Raw genomic sequence first — 25,363 nt, forward strand, 5'->3', positions numbered from 1 at the left:
CGTAACATTCTCCCTCTAGATCAAGCACTAGAACACTAAGCTTCTGTATTTCGAAAGGTTTGATAATCTTTATTGGCCATGAGTTTAAAACAATTAAGTCCTTCCCCTCAAGCTACCGTGAAAAGTGATTAAACAAAACAAACTATAGACAAGCACTGCTCTCTTTATTAAAATAGGCCATCTATAATCACATGATGCAATCTCAAAACACATGAAGCACCTACACCACGAACCTTAATATGTACTGATCCTTAATGTGAATCTTTATGCATTTCAGTACAAGTACCCCTTTACGACTTAGCAAGAGTCAATCCGCAATGTTATTAAAACAATAGTATCTCAAAAGAGACCATAAACTCACATGCATAAACAAAGTTGCATAATAAGTTTAAACAGCTAAATAGTCAAAATGGTAGAATTTATTCAATAATAAATAAAACTGTCAACCAAATTGGCATCCTTAAATGCAAATCCCTCAATCCAAAAAAACATCAAAATAAACAAACCAAACAAACTAGTAAAAATATCAGAATGGGAACAAGACTCCCACTAGATTGCAACATCAAAGCTAGGAAAAAGTCCCATGCTCTCAACATGTCTCAGAAAAGCTTCTGAAGGCAAAAAATTTGTGAATGGATCTGCAATCATATCTTGAGTTCGAATATGATCAACCCTGACTAGTTTGTCTGCTACCTTCTCCCTCACTATTAAATACTTTTTGTCAATATGCTGAAGTTCAGACGACATCTTGTTGTTCATGTAGTGAAAAATAGCCGTAGTGTTGTCATTATATATCTGTATTGGTCTAGAAATCGAGTCCACCACCTTAATGTCTTTAATAAATTCCTTAGCCATACTGCATGAGAAGTGGCTTCATAGCAAGCTATGTATTCTGAAAACATGGTTGAACTCGAAACGTGTGTATGTAAATCAACATATAAGCCTTTGTTCTTTGTAGGTACCTCAGAACCTTCTTTCTAGCTATCCAATGTTGCATTCCCAGATTTGACTGAAATCTCCCCATCTTGCTAATGCACAAGGCTAGGTCTGGCCTTGTGCATACATAATGCTTCCAACTAGAGATGCGTATGGCTTGTTCCTCATCTCATCTTCTTCTTCTTTATTCTAGGGGCAATGCTCCTTCTTTAAATCTCCTTTAGCTAACGAAACTTTCTGTCCATAACACATACTCATGTCAAAACACTTGAGTACCCTCTCAATGTATGTCTTCTTTGATGGGCCTAGAATGCCTCGAGCTCGGCCTTTCTAAATCTCAATGCCCAGCTTCTCCCAAATCCTTCATCTCAAAATTATTTGAAAGTAGCTCCTTGGTGTCCTTCAGTAAATTGTGGTCATTTGTATCCAAAAGTATGTCATCGACATACAGCACCAGAAAAATAAATCGACTCCCACATTTCTTCAGATAAATGCACTGGTCAGCTATGTTCTCTTCAAAACCATAAGAGGAAATAGTTTGGTGAAATTTGAAATACCACCTCCTGCTTGCTTGCTTCAGTCCATAAATTGTCTTGCCAAGTTTGCAAACCATATATTCTTTTCCCTCATTTGCAAACTCTTTAGGTTGCCTCATAAAATTTTCCACTTCAAGTTCTTTATTCATGGAAGTAATTTTTACATCCATTTGATGTAAAAAGTAGGTCATAATGGCCCACCAAAACCATAATGAAATCTTTGGTGGAAACTAGAGAAAACGTCTCAATATAATCAATTCCCTCCCTTTGGGTAAATCCTTTGACTACCAATCTAGCCTTAAACCTTTCGATTCTTTCATCCTTATTTTTCTTTGTTTTGAATACCCATTTCGAGCATACCAATTTCTGGCTCTTGTGGAGTTCAACTAATTCCCATACTTGATTATTATTCATGCTCTCAAGTTCATTCAACATTGCTTCCTTCCATTTGTCTGCATTTTGACTTTCCATTGCTTCTCTAAAACTTGTTGGATCAGCCTTATCTCCAATGTAATATACATAATTTGAATTTGTTGTGGATCTTCTTGGTCTCTCAGATCTCCTCAGTTGTACAGGTTCTTATGGATCATCCAGCTCAGGATTCTCAACAGCTTGTTCTTGTGGTTCAACTGGTTCTTCAAATTGAGAATTTTCCAATACAGTTTCACTTAAAGGAATTGAGGGTGTAACATCTTGTTCAGCATTCTCAATCACAGCTACATCACCTTCTTCTTCAAATATAAAATCTTCTTTCCCAGTGGCATTCTCCTCATGCTCTATAAACTTTGCACAACCAGTCTCAATAATTCGGGTACCATAATTTGGACAACCCTTTGACCTTGTCGGATAACCTATAAAATGACAACTTATCGTTTTAGGATCAAGCTTCTTCTCTTGAGGGTTATAGATTCTAGCTTCAGCCTTGCAACCCTATACATGAAGATGTCTTAGGCTAGGTTTTTTGGTAGTCCAAATTTCGAAAGGTGTCTTAGGTATGGAGTTACTAGGCACTCTTAGTTTGTTGTTTTGATCGCCTCTCTCAAAATCGTAGGCAAATCAAATCTTGCTAAGAACCACGTCCTTCAAGGTTCGATCTCTTTTCTCAGCCACCCCATTATGTTGCGAAATTCATGGCATTGTGTACTGAGCAACTATTCCATTATCTTGTAGATACCTAGCAAAAAATCCAGAACTTCGTCCTCCTTCATCAAAATGTATTCACCCCCTCTGTCTGACCTCACAATTTTGATCCTTTCCTCAAGCTGCCTTTCTGCTTCAGTTTGGAAAATCTTAAACATTTCAAGAGCTTGAGACTTTTTCTGCTATGAGATACAGATAACCAAAACGAGAATGGTCATCTATAAAGGTGATGAAAAAAATGATTTCCATAAATTGTTTGATGAGGGAAAGGTCCACAAAAAACTGTGTGGATGATCTCTAAAAGGATCACTACAGCGAGTTGCACCTTTCTTCTTAGTCTTAGTGAGTTTTCCTTTGACACACTCAATACAAATTTTGTCATCACTGAAAGTCAATGATGGCAAGATTTGTTTCTTAACTAGAATTTTCATTCTTTCTTTTGAAATGTACCCTAAACGCCTGTGCCATAACCTAGTGGGTATTCCTTCACTTCTAATCCCTTTTCTTACTTGATTCAGCCATTAAAATTTCACAATCTTTATTATAATTGAGACAATGTGATCCATCTTTATTGTCTTTGAATTCTGAGATACAAAAAACATCTTTATTGAATCCAAAATAAAACCAAATCTTAATAATCTTGAAATAGAAATTGAATTTCTCTTTATTTAAGGTACTGAAAACTACATCATCCAACTCTAAAATAAATCTTGAATCCAACTTAAAATCAACTACTCTAATAAATTTGATTAAAACAACAGGTAGCTATATAAACCTCATCGTCACAACGTGTTGCCGCCGCCATGAAAGTGTTGTTCTCCTTAGCAGGGAATGGGTCAAGTTCCACTATCTCCCTATTAGTGGTGGCATAAAAAATCTCAACAAGTGATTCAAGTTGGGGCGATGGTTTCACAGGCTACACTAGGAGATTCTTGTATTGAAGTAGCTTATTGATGTTTCGTCTTCTCCCACAAGCGCATACACCGAGCTTCATAGCGATCCTAAGACTTCTGAGACTGTCCTTTGTAGCTGTGTATATCCTTATGGGTCCTCTATGTGGTTGGCGATTTCAGTGCGCCTTAACCCTTTTTCGCTTCAGCTCATCTTTGTGCCGCTTCTTAATTAACACCACTATATTCTTTACTAGAATGCCATTCGTGACAAGTTGGCACGAGTAACACCTATTGAATGCCATATGTTTTTCCTTTTCCCTAAGCTCTAGGAGTTATACTACAAGACACATAAGCGAAAAGGCTAACTTGAATTAAATATAGCCATGAGTGAGATCATAAGTGATCTCATTCATTCCGACAATAACTTTAAAATCAAACGTCCATAAATTGAAGTTTGATCTAGTGAATCTTTCAATTTGCGTGAAATTGATTGAGGGAGTGTTTAAAGCTGCAAGGATTTGCAAACAAAAGCATATTTACTTTCCTAGAAACCGATTCTCAATTAGTTAAGAGGAAACAGTTTTACTTTATTCACAAAACTAACAAAATAATATATGCAAGCGTCCTTAATTAAGTATCACACCTTTGTGGCAAGAGATTACTTATAGCTTACACAAATTACATGTTATCTTGTGCCATCACAAATAAATTACATGGCAGATTCTATTTGTTAAAGAAACTTATCAAGCAATTTAGGTATGATGCAATTTTTGGTTATTTCTTTAGGGTTTGAGTATTTAGGTTTGGTTTTGTTATGAAAAGTTTGTTGATTCTCAGAACAAAGACAAACATCTATCTGGCTCAGAAAAATGACCAAACAAAACACAGTTCAAGAAGGAAAACCCTAAAATTGCAGTGAATAGTGTTTTTGCGTAAACAGTGTTTTTGTCATGAACAGTGTTTTAGGGGTTCTTAGTGTCCGTTTTTGACCCAAAATACCTTTCTGAATAGGGAATGACCTAATTAACATAACTCATAGGACAACTGTGACATATGGCATTTTTAGGGTTTTAAGGTGATCTGCTAGGTCAAACACGTGTTTAAAGTTTTTGAAAATATGAAAACCAAATCAAAACATGCTTTTCCAGATTCTTGATATTTTCAGAAACATGTTTAAACCATTTTCAAAAAATTAAACATAACCAAAATAACTGAGCATGGCATAAACAAATATGAAATCGTGATAGACATGCTTGAACAACGATTACAGATATGTGCGAACAACTAGGCTCTAATACCAACTGTTAGATTTCCTTAATACACAAACAAGATCTTTCACACAAACGGTAACACGTATAAAGACATAAAGACATACATGGAGCCATCTTCATTGAGTACACAGCTTTTGAATTCATCCAATCTGTTGCAGCAACAATCCTAGCAAGAATAGGAACAGCTCAAGACTTCTGATCTCTCTCAGAATTTGTTTCAGCTCTCTCTTTATTAGAGAATAGGTTTAGAGAACGTGTCTGATGAGAGCAGGGCCTTTAGCTTATATAGGGCTAGGTCAAGTAGTCTCTACTCATCACCGAGGGCCAACTTGACTTATCTTCCAAGCCCACTTAATTGGTTCATGCATAAATGGAAATAAAATAGGACCCCTTAATAGGCCTCAAAACCCTTCCTTATTTCACTAGGTTTTGGGCCTTAAGGTACAACTTAATTTAAACTCTTATCGAACCTGATATGACTTAGTGTCTAGTGCACCGATTTAAATAGGAAAACATAACACAATCTAACCACATTATCCGTGCAATCACTTTGATAAGAAAGAAAAGCAATCCGACCACAATACATGTGCAATCACCTCTCAAGAAAAATAAAGATTCTCAATATTGAAGTCCAACTCAACTCTACACTGGTCCATTAGAATCGCACAATATTATAGCATCACAAAAAATCTTACATGTAACGAGTGCATATTTATGATAGCGTCTTAAAAAGAAAAAATAAACGCACATCCTTCAGCTTAGTATGTATCCATCTCCTAAGAAAAAAAAACGCACATTATGTAAGTTGTATCGGGCCCATATCTATTTTCTATGTACACAGTATGTAAGCTTTTTCCTCATCCAACGCACATTCTTCAACTCGCTGGAACCAGAACTCATGAAATGGACCCATTTCTTTGTTTAGTTCTGTCTCATCTCAACACTGTGGCAGATATGATTGGATGGTGCACACTGTGCAGTACTATCTCATACATTCGTGAACATAATCGCTCCAAGTGGAAAATAGTGGAGAATAATTTATTTCCTTTACATATGTCCCATTTCTATGAATACTATTGAAATGCCTAGAAAATGATTGGTCGGCCACATGACAAGAAAATATAATCAAATTAAAACACCCGTTGGGTCCTGCACCACCCGCCCTCACTTCATCAGCTTCAAACACAAGCACTACGCTTGCTATATATAATCTAGGGGTGGTTTTGACCCAAAAAAAAATAAAAATCTAGGGGTGGTGGCGGTTCAGTAACCGCGAATTTTTTTCCGAATCGCAAACCGACCAAATATTTGCGGTAAGGTGATTTTTGAAATCGCAAACCGACCGATTTTTGTGGTTCGGTTACTGTGAATTAACAGTTTAAACCGATTTGAATATTTTGTGCCTAAATTAGACAATTACATATCTTTAACTGTGGTCTTTTTGGGTCATAAAAATTCTATCTTCCACACTTTTAAGCCTAGGTTTGATGCTTCTTTTGAAGCTTTTTGAGTTCAAGCATACTTTAATTAAAAAATATAAATTCACAACCTCAACTTTTCAAGCATATATTTACAACCTAAAGAAATAAATTCACAACCTCAACTTCTCAAGCATTCACAACCTAAAGAAAAATCCAATTCAAAGTTAATTAAAGTTACAAACCAAAAGGAGAACTCAAGTGTAGGTGGTGGTGAGTGGATTTTATTATAAGAAGAAGCCCTTCTTTATGAGTTGGAGTGGAGGTTGTGTTTCGGGTGTATCAGTTTGTGTTTGAGGGATTAGGTGTGTTAGAGTAGCTTGACTCCATCTATAACACAACACAACACAAAAGCAACAACATAAAAGTATATTAATAATAGATTAAACTCAACCAAATTAAAAAACAACATCTAACAACTAAACTGCAATTTAAAAAAAATATATATTTGCGGTTTGTGGTAACCGCGAGTTGCCAAAATCATATACCGCAACCACAACCGCAATTGCGGTTCGGTTTCTAAAACCCCAATTTTCGGTCGGTTTTTAGCTATTGCGGTTCCAATGCGGTATAATGTCGGTTGGTTTTTGCGGTTTTTCAGTCTAAAATGCCACCCCTAGATGAGACTATAAAACAGTTTCGTTGCCCATATAAAAAAGTCATTAAGCGACCATAAGTTGAAGAAAGTTCAAAGCATTGTATGACTATATGGAGCATATTTTGTTACAAGCATGTCAATCTCAGGACGTAGTTGTATGAAAAATCGAAGGTGATTGTGTCGTCGACAACGATGTCTAGCTTCAATATTTTTGTATTAAGGTTCTGTTATAAAAAAAATATAGTTTTCCTTTTTCTGTAAAGTCAAATACAAAATTTTTTGTATTATAAATAACATATAAATAAAATGAAAATCTTTTAAGGTACAATGAAACTGAAGAAGACCAATTGATAGGTAAGTAAAAGTAAAATAAATTATAAGTAAGAAGGTGAGCTTGGTACTGTGAAGCACATTAAAGACGATGTCCTAAAGCCTTTGTAGCCTCTGTACGTGTAGGTACTGACGGTCTACAATACTCCAATATAGAACCCTAATACACAAGTTCAAGATCTGCTATGAGCACGTTCATAGACGGATATGTCTCGAAGTCACATAACCATTGCCCAAAAATACTAATAGAAAGTAGAGAATATATATTAAAGTAGAAAAGGAGAGAATCATATTGTGGTATGTGATATTCTGATGGTGTCTCAAATGTGAAGGAGGAGTGGCCTTTTATAGGCATCCAAGAACATGTAACCTTCACCACATTAAACCAGAACATTAAGGCATTCAATATAGAAATAATACATGAAAATTAAATATGTATAACCCTCACAATAAATAAAATAAAACAGCCAAAATAATTAAATAAATAAAATAGTTAAATTTTTAAAACCTTTTTTACAATTCCAACAATACCCCACGAGGTTTTCAAAATTTTACCATGACAAAAAAAAAAAAAAAAGTGAAAATATATATTTATATATGGGCAATATATAATACTATGTAATAGGTGTAGGTGCCTTCCGGGCTTGAACCTTCACTTAGTGATGATAGTCTCCATTTGAGGAACCTAAGTGTACAAAGTATTGAACTCAGCACCTTTGACCAAACTTCAACATATCCCACACATATTATTAGTGGAGACTTGGATGGGGGTAGCGCTATTTATGGCCATGCACTAATCTTGATTCTCATGAGAGTTACTAGAGAATAGCCCAAATCTCACCATCACGGCCTAACGACGTCTCTCACTTAGGTGAGTTCTCCAAGAGTACATGTGACCTGCACCTTGTAGGAGTTTGCCAACTTTGAAACTCATTCAAGGATAAATCCCTTCCTAACGCCACATAAAATAACACTTTTGCCCTAGGGATGAGCAGAAGAATATCTCAAGGATATCTCCATAGTTTTATGAGTGTATGAGTCATGTAGTATGGATTGTTTCTATCACATTGAACTTCCTTCAAGGGATCGCCAATCACAGAAGTTGGTTACCTCCCTAAGTGACTCCCTTATGGGCTTAAGCACATCCCCTTTGACATTTTGTATTAATAGCCTCTGCCACGAGGCATGCATATCAGGACTAGCCTTCACAAGACATATATAATGTGGGTCATGTCTTTGTTCTCCATTTTAGCATGCTCTAGACTTGCATTTTATTAGAAATATTTCCTACAAAATCTTGCACACAAATGATTACTGGATTTCACCTCAATATAATTGGAAATTACATATGCATTTGTATACATTAAAGTATAACGGAACTCCCACTATATATAAATTCACACAATTAAGAATACCTCTCAAATATTGGTACTCAAATATGAGCTTGCAATAGTCTATGAAATTTGGCTGCACCTGATGAAGCTATGAACAAACAATGCAACGCTTAATTCATGAAATAAATTTAACTATAAACACTAAGTATTTCAGGATACTCTTACTCCCTTTTGTGCACTCCAAATGGCTGAAATCATGATTGCATATCCAAGTTGTCATTGTATCTTCTCGATTCTCAATATGACCTTTTAAAACAATAAGAAGTCTCCACCAAAATTCTATACCAAGATCATCATTAGTTGCACACATTTTCATATCAAAATTGAAGACAAGTTAGTCTCATAATAAAATTTTATAATGAAAACAAATTTCACATGGACACAACATGTTTGTCAAGGAATTTCACATGGACACAACAAATTTCACATGGACACAACATGTTTTAGTAACAAATAAAATTACAGCATTAAAGTTCCCGTTTAGGAAAATTCAACTTCCACAAATTGGTCCAGACCTTTTAAAATAAAAATATTAATAATTAAAAATGAAAATAACGTAAGCATTTGAGCGCTAATTAAAACAAAATATGGTAAATCCGAGTAAAAGAGATATCAAAACTTTTATGATAAATGTACAACATAACTTCAGTTTTAAAGAGGTAATCAAACCACTCAAAATCTGGAAAATTAAATTCAACATAAAATAAGTATTCAAATTAATTTTGTATTTTGAAATACCCAAAAACATTCCAACAATTACCCACATAGTTAAGGAAATATCTTGATCTTCATAGCCACCGTTAGAGAAATTAACTTGCTGTAGCAATCAAGTGTTTACCTATTTGCATAGCCAACGAAAAATGCTTGTGACAACAAATTTTATGGTATTGCACCAAAATTTTCAATTAAATTGCATAAAGCAACAATTAAGAATAGTTTGGAAATCAAATATGTGTAGTGCCCAACAATGTGAAATGAAATTAGAACAATTGAAGCAATCAATATGAAGCTTTAGACAAAATTGAATTGCAGCACTAATTCGTTTTGGATTCAACCTTCAGTTTAAAAGCAATAATAAAAACTCTATTAATTGTCCCATTTAAATACTAGTGGAAAGCTTCTACAATAGAAAGAGTGCTACTATTTCCACCCACTTGTCTTATTTTCCCACCCACCATATAAATTTGAAAAAAACACAATCCTATTTTTCTACCCACCTTTATTCCTAAAATACCCTTTCATTATTAATTCAATCAAAACCTAGAAATCAAGGAAAAAATAAAAATAAAATAACCCAAACGAACCCAGCAACCTCTTCCTATTCTTCTTCTTCAATCACAATTCCAAAAAAATCCTGAAAGACACCCTTTAGTCCCAAGTCCCTACATTATGTGCCCTTGCTTTCATTGAAAGCATGCTAGCCTTCAACCCCCTGCCAATCCAAAACCCAATAACCCTTTGAGTTATTCAACCTAAAACCATATCAAATAACAAACGAAAGAAAAATAAAGAATCAATTCATTCATAGGGGTGGCTATCAAGAGGAGGGAAGAGAGAAATAAGGAGAAAAAAGGAGGAGGGGGGAGGGTGGATGGGTGCGTGAGGAAGATAAGACAGATAGTAGGGGTGGGTCTTTCTTGGCTGTTGAAGAGAGAGAGGGGAAGAGAAAAAAGAAGGAGAGAGGCGTTGGGGTTCAGATGTGTGGTGGGGTGGTCGGGCGGTTGGGGTTTTGTCGGGATGAGGGAGAAGGGAGTCTCAGAAGTCATTTTACAAGGGGTAAATTTGTCTTTAAAATTTTAAAGATAAGGTGGGTGGGGAAATAGGACAAAAAGGTGGAAATAGTAGTACTCAACAGAAATTATAAAACCAATTACTCAAAACTGAAACGTTACAGTCAAAATATACAAAATAATTTCCACACAAAATCTGGGAAATTAAATACAACATAAATAAGTAATGAAATTTTGAAAATATATATAGGCATATATGCACAAAATAGAATTGTCAAATTTAATTTCTCCATAAATGTAAAAAGATCTAATTCTCAATAAATTGAGGTTGGTTCCAAAACAGTTGTATCAGCCAACTAACTAATGCTTTTATAGTTGTTGGATTGCTTCAAAATTAATTTTAAAACAAGAACAAGGCAATAAAATCTCATAAACATTTCTGCTTGTTTTTGCAACATAAATATGTATAATATTATCAAAATATTAAGTGACAAAATCAATACACCCATTAAAGATAAAATTGGTCAAACCAAAATCAAATTGACACAAAAATTGGTCAGACCCAATAAGTGACAAATAAACAAATAAACAAAATGGAAAGCTTTTAAGATACAATGAAACTGAAGAAAACCAATTGATAGGTAAGTAAAAGTAAAATAAATTATAAGTAAGAAGGTTTGCTTAATACTGTGAAGCACGCCAAAGACGTTGTCCTAAAGCCTTTGTAGCCTCCTTACATGCAGGTACTGTCGGTCTACAAGACTCCAAAATATGACCCTAATACACAACCTCAAGATCCGCTATGAGCACGTTCACAGACAGATGTGTCTCGAAGTCACATAACCATTGCCCAAAAATACTGATAGAAAGTAGAGAATATATATAAAAGTAGAAAAAGAGAGAATTAGATTGTGGTATGTGATATTCTGACGGTGTATCAAATGTGTTTGGGCCAAAAGAAATTTAAAAGCATCAGCCCATCTTCGCAAGGAAAGGCCATAAAACAGAAAAATGGGCTTCAATTACCAGATCAAGAAAAAGCACAATCCACGCGAAACCCACGTCTTTTGAAAAAGACAGAATTGTAAAGAAACGCCAAATTAAAATGGCAGTTACAAATTAAGCAGATCAATGAAAGAAGAAGAGTGAATTGGGACCAGTCTACAAAACCTACCATTTCTCTCAAAAAGCCCAGGAACAATTTGGCAGACTTTTCGAGGAAACTGTTCCCAAGGAAGCCCACGTGACTACCTAAAGACTTTGAAAAAGTAAACAATTTTAACTAGTCACAAAGGAATTTGACAGGGGGGGTTAGTAAAGGCACTCTTACAGGAAGATTTCCCGATCATCACAGACAGAGGAGAAGATCAAAATCCTTTTCGTATTGAAAATTCGTGAACATCATTTTCAAGGGATAAGCAGGCTATATTTTCTAAAAGGATAAGTAGAAGGCAGGGAGTTGCTCAGATAGAAAATCAAACTAACCATCACAGTTTGAGATCTTACAAAAGCAGTTAGAATTGAAGAAGAAGGGTTAGGTTTTCTTTTAGAAAATACAGGGAAGTGATGCCTTAGCAACTGATTATGGAAGGCTCATCTGCCAGAATTGATAAAAACCTTATTTCTTTGCATTAAAAAAACAAAAGATCTTTTTCAGGAAATCTGTGGCCCATTTCTAGAAACACTACTCCAGCATTCCCTATAAATATAAGAGTGGATGAACAGAGCAAAGGACACTCGACAATCAAAAAATCAAACAACCAAAAAATCAACCAAAGACAAAAACTCAAAATGATCACTTGATCTCTGAGAATCTTCAAACAAATTGAAGTAACCAAAAGCTCATTCGAGCCACAGAAGAAGCCAGATATAAATTAGAACTTCCAGTTCAGACTTAAGAGAAATAAGTCACTCAAAACGAGTTTTCTCTCGTTACAAATTTGGTTCAACAAAAGCCAAAACAAGCGAGTCTGCAGGTTTTTACAAATATAAAAACCTCAACAAATTTATGGAGAGTCCCGATCAGCGAATAGGTACCACAGTGCGATTCGGCTCGGTAATCCTCAAGTCCACCATACGCCCTTTCAGATGAAGAGGCCGCAGTGCCCGTTCAAAAAGCCTTACAGGCTTGAAATAGATTAGGGCTATGCCAAACTCGAATGTTGGTATCGATTTACAGCTGAAGCTTAGCAGTTGAAGTTGTTAATAGTTCGGTCCAGCACATGCTTAGAAACAGTTTACTATCTTATCATTTATTCGGCAAGAACTGCCAGTTTTGTACTCTGAAAAATTGTGAAGTCCTCACTAGTCTGAGGCAAGAAAAGAACTTACTTGAGAGATATTCCTCACCCAAATTTACAATCGCTTGTTTAGAAATCAGTAACTTGGGGCGCAAGTTATCTATTTTTAAGAAATCTGCTAGAATTTTTATTACTGGCAGTGGCACACTCGCACATTAAAGAAAGTTGACTTGTTGACCAGTCAATGGTTTTCAAGGCAATAGGGAACTTTACCCTTCCATTACAGGAGCAAACATAAAACGGGTGAACAATTTGGCACGCCCGGTGGCACTTCTCAGTATACATAATCCTAAAGAAATTTTCTAAAGTATATGAATATTAGAAGTTCTAGCCAGAACCCACGCTACGCAATGGAAAGAGATCAAGCAACTCTAAGCAGTTCTCAAGGAATGACTGAGTCGGAAGAAAGTGATGCGAACGATGCGCCCATGGCGATGCAGAGTAGACATTCGGGGTGGCTCCAGGGAGGTTGAATCGATCTGAGGCTGTGTTCGATAGGAGGCCACAACACAGAGAAGCTAGGATACTCTGAACAACCTAACAGCCATGACGCAATGGCAAGTCAACAAGCAGATTCAGGGAAGGACCGTGGGGCTGTTATGGCCAAGATTCCAAACCCAGATGTTGTAGTCCAACAACTAGACCTCCCTTACGGTCCTCCACCAGGATTGGGGGCAAACTGGAGGAATCATCCAGATTTTGAAGAAGAAGAAGAACACATGGAGGAAGTTCTGCCCAGGACCATTCAGAATGAAGCACAGAATTGACCACATCCAGCAAGAACATGGGTGAAATCCGCACCCTGTCAATGCCTTGAATGACATAGGGGCACTACAGAGAATGATCAGGGAGATGATGGAGCTTGAAGCCAGAAGAGGGGAAAGGCCCATCTACAGAAAGCCATATCCGGTTTACATTGATCAAATACCTCTATCCCCGGGTTTCAAGGTGCCAAACTTCACCTTGTTCAACTGAGAAGATCCCCACGCTTCATCGAGTTGAACATATAGGCAGGTTCTCTGTCCAGTGCATAGCCATAGAAAATAACCAACTGTTAAAGCTAAGGCTTTTTAGGAATTCTCTCTCTAGACAAGCCTTCACAGTACACAGTCTACCACTAATTACATTTAAACACAGGAGATGATGGAGCTGAAGCGAGAAGAGGAAAGGCCCATCTATAGAAAGCCATATCCGGCTTACATTGATCAAATACCTTTATCCCTGGGTTTCAAGGTGCCAAACTTCACCTTGTTCAACTGACAAGATCCCCACGCTTCATCAGTTGAGCATATAGGCAGATTCTCTGTAAAATAACCCTCTGTTAAAGCTAAGGCTTTTTGGGAATTCTTTCTCTGGACAAGCCTTCACAGTACACCAGTCTACCTAATTACATTTAAACACAGGAGCAAATAGAAAATGTTTTCCATGACTACTATTTCAGGATCCAGCCAGAAGTTACCATTAGTGATCTTGCTGCCCTCAAACAGAATGAAGATGAGCTTGCTCAAGACTTCATAACTAGATTCAGAAAGTTCAAGATGAAATGCCGGATCCCTATGGAAGAAAGACACTTCATCCAGATGGCTCAAACCACCCTTAAAATCTCTATGAGAACAAGGTTTGACGAGATGCTGTTTGGAGACCTGGCATACCTGGTAGACAAGGCATCTAAATATGAGAAGCTGCTCAGAGAAGAGCAACATAAGATGAACTCTTCTGAAGGCACATACTACAAATCCCATTCTTCTTCGGTCTATTTGGTTGAGGTAGAATCAGAAGAAGACACGGAAGGCTCGGAGGAAAGAGAAATTACAGTGGCAGAAATGGCAAAATTGACACATCCTATCAGCTGCAAGGCACTTACAAAGCCATCAAAGGACCAGAAGCCGCCACCATTCACAGGAAGGTTTGTTCCAAACAAACCAACCCATAACAAGGTCTATTCCTTCGATCTAACCAAGGTTGCTGCTTTGTTCGACGAGATGCTACTACAGAAGGTAATAGAGACACCCCATAGGTTGCCCAAGCCAGAAGAACTCTAGGGTAGACAGTATTGCAGGTGGCACAACTCTCGGAACAACTCCACTAATAGTTGTGTTATTTTTAGAGACGTCATATAGGAAGGAATAACAACAGCAAGCTTAAAACTTGCTGAAAAACCTCCCTTAGTTACAACAGATCCTTTTCCCCACCTCAAGTCAACATGGTCAACTTAAATTAGGCGAGAGAAGAGAGGCAAACTAACAAAGCTAGCTCCAGTGAGGCGGAAGAGTCACAAGAGAAGCTAATCAAAGGCCAAAGGCAATCATCTCATTTGGGGTAGTCTTTGTGTTGCAAGTGCAAATGTGAAAGTGGTGGAAGTAACTCGAGCAGCCAGAATCAACCCGACTAAGCGTTTTTGTGAGTGGAACATCACACCATGAGCCCGGCTCGGCCCCATCTAAGGACAGAGCGCATGAAGGACTATCTAAGGCTGCTCAGCGCAATTGTAGAATGACAGAGCAGCCAAAGAAAGAAATACCAATCGAATACCCGAAATGACAGCTTGAATTTTATAGTCTTTGAAAAAAGACGTAGTGTTTGACGAAATAATTAGCATGCGCTTGTAGAGCCAATGCCTTTTATAGGCTCATTTTAATTTTTAGAGTGATGAATTGTATATTTATTTGGCATGGCACGTGGTCGTGGCTCGTAAAAGCGTGCATGACGAATTCCGCATGCTCCGAATCGGGTCTTTTTCTTAATAAAACATTGCGTTGGGCCGAGAATTTATCTATGCCCAACCCTGGATTTTTGGGCCTCAACAAAATGATTTTTTTTTTTTTTAATAAAAACCCATTGGTTATTTATATAAATATTGTATAACTGAATAAATATTACACAATCAAGTTTGGTGTAGTGGTTTGTGAGTGAGCCTTCCTCCTTTGAGGGTCAAGGTTCGAGTTCCTTTAATGAGACAAAATCTTTTATTTTTACCTTTTAAAGGTGAATAAAGGGCAACGGAGTTGGTCCCCTACAGGCAGTGGAGGCGGTGGCGGTGATTGGCGGCGGTGTTGGCGAGGCGATTGGCGATGGTGGTGGCCAGCGGTGGTGGCTTGCCAACAGTGGTGGGCGGTGGTGGCTGGCCGGGGTGGTGGCTAGATATGGACATGTGGCATAGTATGCTTGCCTTAGAAGGAGTGGCATTGTGTGTAATTTTGATATTTTTTAATGATACTTTTGTAAAATTAGGTACTACATTTGGCCTTTGGCCTTATGCTAATTAGATGAAATTCTATATTCCAAATTAGTAAACTATATTGTGTTTTAAAACTAAAGCACCCAAAAAAAAAAAACTAGTACAATACTTAATGTTTGAAAATTGATTTTGACTTTTTAGAAGAGAAATCATCAATCAAATGTTCATAATCAAGTTTTTCTAGAAATTCACTTCCAATTGAAATCAGAGCTAGTTTGTTTAATCTTTCTTGTGACAAAAATTGTCAAATGATTTAAAAAATAAACCAAAGAGAGATTAAATTAAAAGCCCTTTTAACTTCCCACTAAATTACTCCCTTTCTGTATGAATTTAAATTTTCATTAAATTATCAAAGAATTTAAAAAAATAAAATTTAAAAGTTTGATATGATGTTATCCAGAACAACACCAAACACAGTATAACTTAGTCAGGCTATTTATCTAAAACAACACCAAACGCCTTATAATATTATGCATAAACAGTCAGTACTCTCCAAAACATATTAATATTATCCGACAGAAATTAGTCAGTATAGTCTGACGTACCACACGAGCCCTAAAAGTCATCATCAATAAACATGTAATGACAAAAACATACCTTACTATCCAAAAATCATTCACTGTGTATTTGTAATCTTTATTTGAAGAATTAAAACTATTACAAGAGTTTTTTCCCCAAAAGGAAAAAAAAAAACAAATAGTACAATACTTGATGTTTGAAAATTGATCTTGACTTTTTAGAAGAGAAATCATCAATCAAATGTACATAATCAAGTTTTTCTAAAAGTTCACTTCCAATTGAAATCAGAGCTAGTCTGTTTTATCTTTCTTGTGACAAAAATTGTCAAAGGATTGAAAAAATGAACCAAAGAGAGATTGATGAATGATAATGATTACTTACCAGAAAATCAGAATTTAAAAGAAAGAAAAAGCCTTGAAGTTTGTGTGTTTTTTTTTTTTTTTTACAATGGAAGAAAGTACTTTTTTGGAGGAGAAAGCATTTTTTTATTCTTTCTGAAGAAGAATAGGGAAGATATATATAATGTTGGTTAGCTTAGTTTGATGTTTTCCTTTTTAAAGGTGTTTTTGTATTTCATTTATAATTATTTAAAAAAAAAAAATTAACGTGTTTTCGTTTTTTATTTATAATTATTTAAAAATTGTTTTTATAATGCAAAAATAATAATTAAAACGGGTAAAATGACTTCAATGAGACTCAAACACGGGCCCTTCTATTAACAAATGTGCGCTACAAAGGCAGCTCTGCCACACACACTTTTGTGATAATATGCAGCACGCTATTCCTATAATTTTAAAATATATAATATAAAGAATTTTTTTTTTTCAAGGGCCCTGTGCGGTAGCACCACTTACACCACCCCAGAGCTACCCCTCCGTGTCAGATAAGTTTTTCTCCTAAACCAAAATTATCAATACAAATCACTTTTGTAGACACCAATGTCCATGCCCATTGATATTTTTTACTAGTGCAGCATGAACCACGCAAAATTTTATTCATAGAATATCCGAGGTCCGCATCCCTTGGTTCATATTTAACTAATAGTTTAGCCTAGCAGGTAGCCGAACAAGGTCTAATTACGGAATTAGAAATATCCGATGCAGAATAAGATATTTAATTGACAGGCAGGTAGCCGAACTAGGAATTTGTTGATAGAATATATTTGTTAGTCTGTAATACATCGTAGAAAAAAAGAAAGTAAGAACCCAACACTGCACTGAAGAATCATATGAAAAAGTCAAGAGAAGCATGCTCGATCAGCTTCAATACGTTGAAAGAAGTTCAAAGTAGATTATTTTGTGACAGTGAACCAACCAACCACCTATGTCGTTTAGTGGTCTAGAGGCCACGTTGGGTCTGTGAGCGGAAAAACAGGTCATAGAAAAGAATCAATTTGAGCCAGCTATGAAAAAATATGAAAGTTCAACAAAATTATATATATATATATATATATATATTATTTTTTAAAAAAACTTTGGGATTGTAAACACTCAGAGTAGTGGTTTGTTTGAGACGCAAATTTCCTTTTATTTATATTTTAATTAGGTTCGTTGCAGTACTAATAGTGGCACGCTCATACAACACTTTCTTAGCCTATTGCTAGGGCTAAGACGATTTTAGGGTAAACACTATATATAAATCAAAGAGAGCCCAAAAAAATAGGGTAAATTCCCTTAAAGAGAAAGAAAAACCATGACAATTAATATGTCATACAAATGAGGGCGCCTCCCAGCAAAGTTTAGTATAAAGCAAGCTGCATGCTGATTAATTAACTCTGCTAGCTCAACATGCACCTCTTCGTCATCATTTTAGGCAAGTGGGAAAGCAATAGTAATTCCAAAGAATGTTGCTTCAAAAAAATAACAAATGTAGTACTGAGGTTAAACTCTCTGCTAGTTATTTGTGCTCCTTGCGTTTCGGTCATAGACCTGGATCTCTCGAAGGTTAAGTGGTTGTACTGGCCTTGCATTCATCTCTGCATACTGCAATCAATTTAATAACCAAAGATTAGAGACAATATGTATGAATATACTTCTTCTTTTTTTCTTGTGGTGGGAGACGAAGAAAAGAGTAGAGATGTAGTTGAATCACTTACATCATGCACAGCGAATCGAAATAGCTTTACTTGATCCCTTGAGACTGTTCTTATCTGCATATGGGCAATTTAAAGTTTGGCAAAGGGTCACATATTTTTATTGATGGTCCAAATTAAAATGAAAAGATATGTACATATGGTCCAAACTCGAGACCCTTAAGGAGGAGCAATTAATTACCATTCTATCGATGGTCCAAATAACGCCTTCAGTGCAAGGAGGAACGGTGAGTGAGCCCATGTATCTGTAATAGTTTTTCCCACCAATTTTAATCTTTCTAGGATCAATCATCCCCATGTTTCTCTTTTCCTTTTGATCTGTCATGGATTTTACATCCCTCGTCAACTGAGAGATTAATTCACAATCTTGCAATATGTTAGTCTATTCGATCAATAATGTTATAGAGTATTTTTCATAAGACACGTATCTTATACGTAGTTATGAGTTAGGTCAAATATTTTGCTATTGGTCTATGAATCTGAACTATTGATTAGGTCGATTTTTATCTGACAGTATAAGTATGGCAACAAAACATTGTGGAGTTAATAATTTGACCCCGCTTGAGTACCTTAGAGAGGAAAGAATTGGCACGACCGATCTTGTAGAGCACACCAACTACAGCGATCTTGTTTGTGACGTTGGGATCGAGACTGAGATGAACCATGTGGAGCTCCATGGCATTCCTCCTGCCGTTTATGGAATGCTCTGAAGGTGAGTGCCAGTGACATTGTTTCAGCAAATACTCAGTCCCATTTATCTGAATTGATCCAGCGTTGCCCATCCACTCCATCTGTGCGTGCGCCCACACACTTACACATCAAAAATAATAATTAAGATACATTAATATTACGTGATGAAATAAAAAAATTATTGTAAAATTACCGAAATATCATGGCCTCTATTCTTGACAGTGGCATTACAAGGCTTGTAAGTGGTGTTGAGTTTGCCCAAGTTTGGGATTAGCTTGACTCTCTGACTTGATAAATCAATAGGAGATTGCATGACTCCATTTTTACACGCAGCCCATTCCTTCTTCATCTCTCCCCACCGCTTCGGCCCCTTTCCGCTTCCCTGAAGATAATCAAACTCTCTTTCATCCTCTGCAATATGCACAACATATACATGCATATGATTGATTATTTTTTTTTTCCTTTTCCACAAAAAAGAAAAGAAGAAAGTAAGAATATGTATGTATGTAATTAATCTCATTGTACTTGCCAACTTCCTGAGCTTCGACTGATGTACTGTAATGTGAGAATAGAAGTAAAAAGAAGAGTAAAGAAGAAATGCAGATGGGTTTGATTTGATGCGGCTTCATGTTTCACAGTGGCATGCAGGTGAGAGCTATAGATAAATATATAGACATCACAGCAACACAAACTTACACAATGACGAAACGGTGAAGTTTTGTACCAGTTTCTGTTTTGTTCTGCGGGTGTGAACGTGAGACTCGACCCTCAATAAAGAATGACTAGAGACAGATTGTATCATGTTATTTGCTACTAACCTTTTTCTTCTTCTCCACGCAAACATTAATTACAATTTTGAAGCTTTTGTTCGTTATAATATTTAACTGGATACCAACCACGTTTTAATATTGGGTTGGCACAAGGTGGACATGAACCCTTTTCTTCTTGTATGTTCTTTTTCTGGGATTTAATGTTATTTTTGTTGTTTTGGTATTCAACTTGTACTCCGAAAGATTTCTCAAAGTTAAGAAAAACTAATAAAGTAAGCTCGGTCGTTCGAGGTTGGCATCGTTATGTAACCCTAAAATATAGTTCATGTTGGATTTGATTATTAAGAAGAAGATGTTGTATTCTGATATTTCTAATTTAAATATTATGGGTGTGAGTGGATTGGTTAGTTGGGTTTTCGGGACAAATGGACAGGAACAAAATGCCTTTGTAAAGGTGTCATGACACGCTAATTGTTTGGGGTTAAACTCAAGTTGGAGGATTGGCTCAAATCTTTAATGTACTTCTAAGTGATTCTGAGTTCAAACCTCCAACGTACCTGTACGTTTGAGTTTCATCCCTCCCCTTTATAGCTTCGGCAACAACCAAAAAACCTGAAACCCGTGCATTAGGTTAATTAACGATGTTGACTTTTCTTCTGACTACTGACTGTGAATCTGCATGGACATGGAGGACATATCAATTCGTTGAACAATTGAACACCGGAATAATCTTGTTGACAAGAAAATTTTAATAATCACAGATTAATTATGGGTGATACTTACGAGTTTAATTACATTACTGTAAACACGAAAATCTTGCGACAAAAGAGACAAGAACACGTGTACAAAATAATATTGTATTAATGAAATTTATGGTTACAATATCTATATTGAATCCTCTGATTCGATCTCCAAAGTGTTTAAAGAAAATTTGTGTTTGATACAAGGGTCGTAGAGACTTGATCTTGATCAAACGGGTAGCACAAGGTTTATTTGGTGTTTGGATTTTTCTAGGGTGGAGGAACCGGCACGTATTTGTTGTGCTTGGTGGCTCTTCCAAAGTGAGGTGAAGAATGCAGAGAGTTTTATGTTTCTTCTGAATGCTTGGTCTGTCTAAGCCCCTTTTCTCATCTTAAGGCCTTCTATTTATAGGCTCCTGCAAGATGCTTGACCTAAATAACTTTCCCTCTTTAAAACCTTCCTTTGTGGAATTCTAATTTGATTTTAAAATCAATTCCAATAATTTGGCAATTTAACCAAATTATCCTTGATTGATTGACTTGATTAATATTTGATTTAAATCAAAGTCAATCACAGAAGATTCTTTCCCTTAATTTTGTCTTCACTTTGATCCGCTTGATGCACTCCGTCGGATGTCGACACGTGTCACTTTTGACAACTAATCTGATTTTGATGATTCATATGCCACATGGACGAATTATGGGGCCCACAATTTAATCCACCAAACCCTAATTATTTTCTTATTTAGTGGAATTTAATTCGCCAAATTTTTTTTTTGTCTACAAATTGCCCCACTTCATGATGCACTGTAGATATGTGCTTTGTCACATGTAGGAGGTGCAGCTTGAAGTGTTACTTCTTCATTTCTTTCCAATAATTTGGATTGCTTCCAATGCGGAGTTTTTAAAGTTACCCTTTTTTTTTCTTTTTTTTTTTGGGTATGTTGGAATCGTTTATGAGATGACATTTGTTGAGGCCCAAAAATCTAGGGTTGGGCCCAAAAAAATTCTTGGCCCAGTGCGACACCTTATTAAGAAAAGACCCAATTTAGAGCACGCAAAATTCTTCATGCATGCTTTCACGAGCCACAACCACGTGTCATACCAAATAAATATGCAATTTATCACGCTAAGAATTAAAATGAGCCTATATAAGGCATTGACTCTACAAGCCCATGCTAATTATTCCGTCAAGCACTATGTCTCTCTTCAAAGCGACAAAATTCAAGCACGCCAAGCGACATGCAATGCCAAGCGAAAAATCATTATTATTACACTTAGCCACGCTACAAGCTTAAGTTGGCTCAAGCCACGCAAATGCCCGGGGCTTACTTGAGTCGGTTGTGGTATGGATGGTAACGAGCTTTCATGAAGCCCATTGATGAGCCGAGAAATGGAAGTTTTGGGCTGCTGGGAGCTCCAAAACTCAAGCTCATTTCTTGAGCCCAAATATGTAGGTAAGCATAAAAGAGAGGAAAAAACCCAAATACCCTAGAAAATTAGCTTGAATACCCTAGAAAATTAGCCCATCACTTAAGGAAATTAGCCCATGTTCTTAATGGGCTAACTCATCACTTTAGCAAGGCCCAAATAGCTTAGAAAATATCCAAAAATCTCCAGCACGTGGTTTGAAATGAAACCACGATAGAAAACCATGAGATGTTTTTACGCTCAGGCTACTGGGAGACTCCAGCACATAGCCAAAGACAAACCCAACGCAAGCCATTAGAAAAACCAAAGGATATTGGCACACGCAGGAGAAAAGGCAGCCTTCAAACCAGCCAAAGTTACCTATCTCCTTTCTTTACTAGATCTTGCCATAAAAATAGGGGAGGAAAGGAGGAGAGATGATAGCCAAAAATAAGAAATCACCACTGGAATGCCTGCGAGAAGATTTCTGAATTCCCCAAAATATGGTCTCTATGTATTGGGCAGAGGAGAATTTCACAAAATGGGATGGATCGAAGGGAGAGGAGAGAAATGAAAGGGGGGACTTGGCAAAATTGGAGAGAACCCATTAGGATTTCTTGGGAAGGAGGAGCTTCCTATGACTATAAAAGGAGGTACCTCCTACCCATTAAACTCAACCAGAGCAGTCAAGCAAGCTTATTCTCTAACTGCGAACATCAAGCCCGAGTGCCTCACCTTCTATCTCCTTCTTCTTTATCCTAAGCAACACACATTTGGGGAGCAAGCTTTATCTGTCCTCCCTAAAGCCTCTGCAATTTTGAGCTCTATTCATCCAACTCCTCCCTTTTTCTCTTATGTTAAAACACTCTAGAGCTTGACAGATTTTTCGTCAAGCTGCCGGAAACTACTCAACACACCCATCATACCCCCATCTCTCTCCCTCTTCAACAGCCACAAGCTTCTCATGCCAAGCTAAGAATCTACCTATAAGTTGTTATTTTTGTTGGTGAAGGTAACCAAGGTGTTTCCTAAGGTTTCGCTACCCTTTTGAAGTATTCTTGGGGTCTGATCTTTGAACTCAGACTCAAGGGGCAGCTTCACATGTTTCTCTTTTCGGCAGCCCAAGCCCATTCGTCAGGCTGCTGGAACAAAAAGATCCCTACAACATTCGTCCTTTGGTTATGTCCATGCCCCCTTCATGGCACTGTAGACGTGGTTGGCAAGACTCCAATCATGGCATTGTAGTTAAAGCTGATGGCGAGACACTTTTTTTTTTTTTTTTTGGTTGACATTATTAAGGTTAATAATATCAAAATTGGTAAGATCTTGGGAAGCAAGATACAAAATCCAATATTTTCCTAAACTAGGAATAAGAAACCCTAGCACCACCAGGAGATTTAATGGCCTTTAGCTTCTTTAAATTGCACCATGCATGGATATTGAGATTAACTAAATAGAACAGCAAAAAAAATCCTCTTGTCGGCAAAAAGGTCTACGACTTTGAAGTTTGCATCATCTGAATTCTCAGCAACCAAAGTGGTGAGAGTTGCTTCTTTTCCTTCATTGTCTGATTCTCTTGTGTGTGTATATATATATATATATATGTATATATGCATATGCTTGCTTGCAGCCAGCGGAACAAAGAAAACTAACGTTGAAATTTTTTTTTTCCGCAGCCACAAGAATCCACTGTTTTGGGCATGTCAAAAAACTTGCTAGTTGAATAGCACATTCTCTATCGGTATGAACAGCAAATTCCCTTGGCACACGAATTGACTATGCTTGCGTCAGTTTTTGTCTATTTTTCTCTCTTCTTCTTCTTTTTTTTTTTTTTTTTAATAAGGTGGAAAAGCTGGCAGGTTCAAGCTGCGTGCATTGTTGGAGGTCTGGAAGGTTCACAGGCTTGAGCCTACATGCATTGGGCTCGAAGTGGAAGCATGGAGGCGCTGACCTTGGTGTGCGATGTGGGCTAGCGCTAAGAGAAGGCGCTGGGCCTTGTCTGGAGCTAGAGCAAGCGGGCGGGGTGAGATCACGGACCACAAGTGGAGTGGGGGCAAGGCAACGATGGACCTTGGGTGAGTCGCGAGCTGCGCAGGAGAAGAAGGGCTAGGTCTTGGTGTGACATGGGCCTCCATGCTGAAGCTAACAGGCCAAGCGTGGCGTGGGCCACCATGCTGAAACTAGGACTAGCGCTGGCTGGAGAAGTGGGCAAATTGGGCTGCCCCATTCACAATTTGGTCCAAGCGACTCAAATAACCCCTCTCTTTTTCTTATTGCTGCACACCTATTACTCTTTCAATCTTTTTTTATTTTTTTTACTTTTTTTATATGATGATATTTATACATATATATATATATTTTTATTTATTTATTTACAATAGGTACTTTGAAAGAAAGTGAAGAACATGGACGTCCTATACCGCTTGGGTTTGATCCATCTCTCCAACTTGGTTATAACCCGCTCAAGCGCTTAGGCTTTACGTAAGTAGAGGACGAGTGAAGAACATAGTCGTCCTATAGCGCTTGGGTTAGATCCATCTCTCCGACTTGGTAATAACCGCTCAAGTGCTTAGGCTTTACGTAAGTGGAGGACAAGTGAAGAACGTAGACATCCTATACCACTTAGGTTTGATCCATCTCTCTGACTTGGTGATAAGCTGCTCAAGCGCTTAGGCTTTACGTAAGTGGAGGATGAGTGAAGAACGTAGACGTCCTATACCGCTTGGGTTTGATCCATCTCTCCGACTTGGTGATAATCTGCTCAAGCGCTTAGACTTTACGTAGGGAAGGACGAGTGAAGACCGTAGACGTCCTATATCGCTTGGGTTCGATCCATCTCTCTGACTTGGTGATAACTCGCTCAAGCGCTTAGGCTTTACGTAAGTGGAGGACGAGTGAAGAACGTAGACGTCCTATACCGCTTGGGTTTGATCCATCTCTCCGTTTTGGTGATAACCCCCTCAAGCGCTTAGGCTTTACGTTGGTGGAAGACAAGTGAAGATTGTTTCTTGAGACATTCCACCTTTATCCGGCTCTTCAAACTTGTATAAGTAAGCTTTTTTTTTTTTTTTTTTTATTTATAAAAGTATGAAGTCAACAACCTGATACTGAATATTGTTTCATGTCATTCGTCTTATAAAGATGGCCTTCTTCAAGTGTTTCAAGAAAGGCACCGTCACTATTCTTGAGGATGAAAGTGATAACCGGGACGAAGGTACTACATTGCATGTAGGTGCGCCCCTCCTAGCTTCGGAAGTATCTGAGGTGGACAATTCTCTTCATATTCCGTCTTGGTCTC

The 25,363-nt window shown here is 37.2% G+C and overlaps 1 pseudogene across 1 annotated transcript; it reads right to left on the minus strand.

Annotated features, from left to right (window-relative positions):
• Positions 1–18,094: 18,094 nt before the first annotated feature.
• LOC103326808 (alpha carbonic anhydrase 7-like) lies at positions 18,095–19,825 on the minus strand (annotated as a pseudogene). The gene is made up of 6 exons (XR_016125297.1): positions 19,675–19,825; positions 19,339–19,556; positions 19,025–19,246; positions 18,637–18,801; positions 18,459–18,512; positions 18,095–18,345 (listed from the first exon to the last, which is right to left on the minus strand). The product of XR_016125297.1 is annotated as an alpha carbonic anhydrase 7-like (transcript).
• Positions 19,826–25,363: the final 5,538 nt, after the last annotated feature.

This window comes from Prunus mume, linkage group LG3, assembly GCF_029339155.1.
Source record: "Prunus mume cultivar Tortuosa linkage group LG3, ASM2933915v1, whole genome shotgun sequence".
NCBI classification, from domain to species: domain Eukaryota; kingdom Viridiplantae; phylum Streptophyta; class Magnoliopsida; order Rosales; family Rosaceae; genus Prunus; species Prunus mume.